At 40.0% G+C, this 5523-nt stretch overlaps 1 long non-coding RNA gene across 1 annotated transcript; it reads right to left on the bottom strand.

Annotated features, from left to right (window-relative positions):
- Positions 1-2181: 2181 nt before the first annotated feature.
- On the bottom strand, positions 2182-5007 carry LOC125911753 (uncharacterized). The gene is made up of 2 exons (XR_007454434.1): positions 4888-5007; positions 2182-4472 (listed from the first exon to the last, which is right to left on the bottom strand). It is a non-coding gene; the product is annotated as an uncharacterized LOC125911753 (long non-coding RNA).
- Between the last annotated feature and the right edge of the window lie 516 nt (positions 5008-5523).

Below are 5523 nucleotides of genomic sequence, written 5' to 3' on the forward strand. Positions count from 1 at the left end.
AAGAAAAAGAATGGAAAATACCTCAATAATAGTGTTTCTATTGATCCCATATTAAACTGATAATATTTTGAATATCCTGGGTTACATAAAAATGTTCTTAAATTAATTTCCCCTTTTCCTCTTTATTTTTTTTTTCACACAGCTTTTAGAAAATATAAATTTAGGTACAGGGTGTGCGTGTATGGCTTGCACTATATTTCTATTGCACAGCAGTGGCCCCGCAACTTTGTGACTTGGTTTCCCTCTTTTAAAGAGTGTCTTTTTAGATGAAATACACACATCTCGATCTATGGTCGAGAGTCCCGGTGCCCTTGGGATTAGCATTTCCCAGAAACAAACTAGTATGTTCCAGACAGCTATATACACTGCATCGTAAGTGATTAGCTTTGTTTAGTGTCAACTGTTCTTTAAAGTTAAAACGATAACATGGAGTTTGAAGGCGTCTTGAAGATGCAGGAATGTCCTGATGGGAAGGGGAAAAAGAGCTACGAAGCACAAAGAAGCTAGCCAGCATGCCGGCCATGACAGGGGACGCGGGGGGGCGCTGGGTGAGTGGGAGCAAGATGTACCCAACTGAGGAGTAGCGTTCAGAAAAGAGACGCTACAGGCTTAGATTAATCTTGGCTTTTCTTCTAAGAGGTCTCCTGTCGCCACTAACCTTGAAGTTTTCATATTTTTTTCCAATCAGCTGTTTTGTTTTTTTTTAGAAAAGGTTTAGTTTCACAGCAAAATTCAGTTGAAAGCATAGTTTCCTAGATAACCCCCGTCCCCACATATATACAACTTGCCGCACTATTAGCCTCCAGTCAGAGGGACATACTTGTTTCAGTCCATAAACATGCAGAGATGCATCATTATTACCTAAAGTCCATAGGAAGTTTCGTGGGGTTCTTTTTGTCCTTTAGATACTTTTAATTTTCTGTATGTGTTTGTGATTATATATGTATATGCATATGCATATATGCATATGCATATATATGTATATATACATGTATATATACATGTATACATATATACATATATACATATATACATATATATACATATATATGTATATATACATATATATACATATATATATGGTGTTGGCCCCCAGGTTTGTTGAAATCCAAAGCCAAGGTCTCCTCCACGGGTCAGGAAATGAATGAAAAATTTCAGAGCGTGAGATCCAGGGTCAATATATTTGTCTGGATGCAGAAAATTGCACAATCTCTGCCATTCAGTTTCCTCATCTGCAAAATGGGAGTGATACTATTAACCTCAGAGAGTTGACGTTTGCATGAAAATGAGAGACCACTGCATGTTTGGTCCAGAGCAAGCACTCCCTAAATGACAATGATTATGAATTCGCTAAATAACGCCCGTTTCAAAGAACCTCTCTTTTGAACAATGAACGAGTCCTATCTGAATCGCTTGCCAGCTTCTACCCCAGGGCTTTGAATCACATTCTTGCTTGACGAACTTCCAATACGCTTGTCTGGTCCTTGCACACGGCAGCTGCTTGGACACCGCCTTCCTAGAGCTTATGCTCCCTTGGTCTTGGAAAGGTCCAGCCTTAATCTTTAGTAAATCTAGCTTGAAAATTCTGTGGTCTTGGAATGTTTTACAAACCTTCACCACTCTCTAACTAACTGCTCTAATGAAGAGAAAAATGGTAATTGAAATGAGACTAATTAGATTGTCAATTACCTGCCTCCTCACATAGGTAATTGAAATCCCCCTAATTATGGTGTCTGTGTGTCTAGATGCTTTGTACTGAGGAATTATTAATGGAAAGCAGCTTTAGATGAAGTAACAGGAAATCTTGAAAAATGATTTAGAGAAAATTTGCTCTAAAGCATTCGTTCTTTCAAAGCAAAGATGTTATATATCCAATCCAGCAATGAAGTCATCAAGGGGGACAGAAAATCAGTCCAGTATTTTGCCTTGACTATAAAGTTCAGCTTTAAACGCAATAAGATGATATTAAACCTTGTCCTTGACCTTAATTTCTATCTGCTATTTACCCCCTCCCCCTTTTTTTTAAACCTCCCTTTGGGTCCATGGAATTCTTTTTGCTTGGAAGGAATCAGCAGGTCCTTAGAGGACCTCAGGATAAATATAGAAAGTGGGATTTGCAGATGAGGCACAAAAATGTACACAATATTAACTATATACATCAAACAAATGACTTCCTCTGAGTGCCCACTAGGAAGAGCTTTTATTGAAGTAGCTTCAAGGGTGAGTAGGGAAGGCAGTTTTGATTCCGGAAAAAAAAAAAAAAAAAGTCATAATGATGAAATCCTTAGAATTCTCACAGCTAGGAAGGTGGTTTCCAAAGTTAAGCCAAGTAAATTCTTAGAAACAAGGCCCCTTCCATACCCATTTCAATGTTTTCGTAGAAGAGTTTCCTTAGACAGAGTTGAAAGGTCACACTGATGATTGTATTTGTATCGGGGTAATTTTTAAAGCTTTTTCCATCACTGTGACCACTGATAGCTCACCGGTTTTATAATAACCTGGAAGTTAGGCAGCAAAGATCTCATGACCCCCGTCTGAGATGTGGGGAAAGCACAACATGAAAAGCTGAAGTGACTTGACCAATGTGAGTTATTGAAGACAATCGGGTAATTATCTTATCGAATAGAGTCTTACCGAATGGAGTCTTGCTCCTTCCCTGCTTGGCTTTCTGTGGCAAAGCAGGAGGCCTGGAGGGTCACCTGGCTGGCTCAGTTGGTGGAGCATACAATTCTTGATCTCAAGGTTGTGAATTCGATCCCCAAGTTGGGTGTAGAGATTACTCAAGAATAAAATCTTAAAAAAAAAAAGAGCAGGAAGCCTGGTTGAGTGAAATATCATTACTATTATTATTTTAATCAAGTGAAGTTGCAAAATAAAACGTGCCTTCCCTGCTTGCCGTTGGCAGGCTACCATTTTGTGATTTTGACCCATCTCCTTGTAGCTATGTAAATAGTAGGTACCTTGGAAGTTTTAATATTATTCTGGTTTTACACTCATCATGGAAAAGCTCCTGTGGGCCCCCAAGAGGGAATTGACCATGACAGCATGCTATTTAGATCAACCCCAGATCTAGAGGATTGTGAGGGAACGGCTCATATTTTGGCCAGTGCGTGACTAAAGCCAGGCTCTTACTCCAGTGGCCCAACCCCGCACCCCCACCCTACCCCAGCATGGTGTTTATGCTTCAGAGATAATGCACTCAAGGGTTCTAACCATGGGAGTCCAGGAGTGAAGAAGCACTATGGTCTGTGACGTCTGGAAAATGGCAGATGGTGTCCTTGCATCATTGGGTTTACTCTCAGTAGCAACATCATGTGACACCAAGAGCTGAAAGTTGTGTCCCTCCCCGCGAAATGAAATGGTGGTACAATAAAATCATTTTAGTGAGTAAAAACCAGTATATTTTTGGAATAAAAATATGATGTAGTAGGAAATAGCAAGGTGCAAAGTACAAGTAAAACGAATGACTTTGAAAAAAAAAATGTTGAGAATCTCTGATGTGTAGATTTAGGGGAAAACCCAGTCCCCTCTCTAGAAGGTATTTAGAGGTAGGACTCTATATTGGACAGAGTAAGTAACCTTCTGATTCTTGCTTATTTTAGTAGCAAGTGGAGACCCATGCAGAGATACTGGCCTTCTGGGGGAATGAATGGGAAAATGAGAGTTGAATAAGTACATGTGACAGAAAAAAAAAAAAAAAAAGCAAAAAACCACATTGTCTTTGATCCTCAAGCTGGGGAGGTGGGGCATGCCGGTTATAATGACAATTAAATACCTTTGTTTCAGGAATTCCTAAAACTGCTGGGTGGCTTACATGGTTATATTCTAAAGTATGATAAGGAATCTCAAGTTTTCTAATCTTCATTGTGATGGGCTCAATCAATGAGGTGGGGAAATTTAGTTAATAATTTTCCTTCCTCCATCTGTTCACTCTCTCTGAATTACAAAAGCCCAATTAAGCACATTTCTATATAGTCAGAATAAAAAGAACTGAAATTAAAAAAAAAATAATTGCATACTCGTAATTTCTAGTATGTGTTGGGTTGGAGAGAGAGAAGGGAAGGAAAAAAAAAACCTTGAGCAAAAAGTGTCTTCGGGCTTTCTGGAAACTGCTAACTGGTTCGCCAGTTCACCTAGTAAGAATGATTCAAATTGTGATGATGTTAATTTCTGTTTCAGATGTTAATATCTGTCTTCTTTTTGTTGCTTTGGGTGTAGGCCAGTGATGGTTTCTGATTGCACAGGAAACTGATGGCATAGCAACGCTGTGTCATGGTGGGATTTGATAGATGAGCTGTGAACTTTCCCATCAACTCCGAGTACCTCCCGTTGGCAGTTTCGGCCCTCAACCTGGTTTCCTTCCTATTGCATACTCCATTTCTCTCGAGCGTCTATGTTGTACTTTCTCTGGTTCCCAGCTCTATTCATCCATCGAATCACGGGTGCATCATTTATTAAAGTCCTGCTGTGTGCTGAGGGCACAAGGAAAGGAAAAGGAAATTATAAATACTCGCCTTCGGAAACTTACAGGCTTCTTAAGAATCTCCAGGCTCAATTCACTATGAGGAGCCTAAGGCACAAACTCCCTATCTGCTAACCCAACAGCTATTTTCAATGTCCTTCTCCCCCTACATCTTCCCACACAATCAGGGGTGATTGTGTCACTGTTCTGACTAATGAGGTATCAGAAGAACCTGATGAAGGGGAGGGGGTCCTAGCATCGGTACTTCCTGATAGAAGACAGGAAAGTGGCTGGCACTTCTCACGCTGTCTTTCTGTCTTGAACAAGTGGGGACACCTGGTGCCATCTTGAGATCATGAATCGATAATCCGGAAGGAAAAGTCAAGAGAGTAACAGGTTCTGTCTCAACTAACACTATTACCCACCGTTTTGAGACTGTGTGTTATTTATTTAAGGCCCTCTAAGCCAGGTGAAGTTTGATGAACTCTATTTCATCATTGATCTGGCTGTACTTGACATTTTCATGGGTTTTTCCTTTCCTTCTATTCCAGTTCTAACCATTCCAGTTCTATTCCATTCTAACTGTGACCTAATCCTCTAGCAGGTTATATGATTATCATTTCTACTGGCTACCTGGAAACCTTGGGTCTTCCACACCTTTTTGGTATCATTTCTTTTTTCCCCTTTGTCACTATTTAAAAAAGAGTTTCACTGGGAAAGATAAAAGAAAAGCAAATCAAAACATTGAATGCCACAGCAACTTGGCTTTACATGAGATAGTATGTGATAAGTTCCTGACACATAGCAGGTGCTCATGGAACTTATGGCACTTATGGAAATCATGGTTTTTCTTCTCTTGGAGCTGAGGCTGCTCATCTTAAGCAGCTGAGGACTAGTCATGGGATCATGTGGGTGGCATAGGAGTTGAGGCAAAAGAATCTATTCATTTTCATTGATTTGGCCTCAAAAGCACTGTTCAAAACTTCCCTTTTCAATGTATGAGCATTTCCCCTCCACACACTCCTTTGTGTGGTGTTGTAGAAAGAACCCATGACCATGGA

This window comes from Panthera uncia, assembly GCF_023721935.1.
Source record: "Panthera uncia isolate 11264 chromosome C1 unlocalized genomic scaffold, Puncia_PCG_1.0 HiC_scaffold_3, whole genome shotgun sequence".
Taxonomy (NCBI): Eukaryota; Metazoa; Chordata; class Mammalia; order Carnivora; family Felidae; genus Panthera; species Panthera uncia.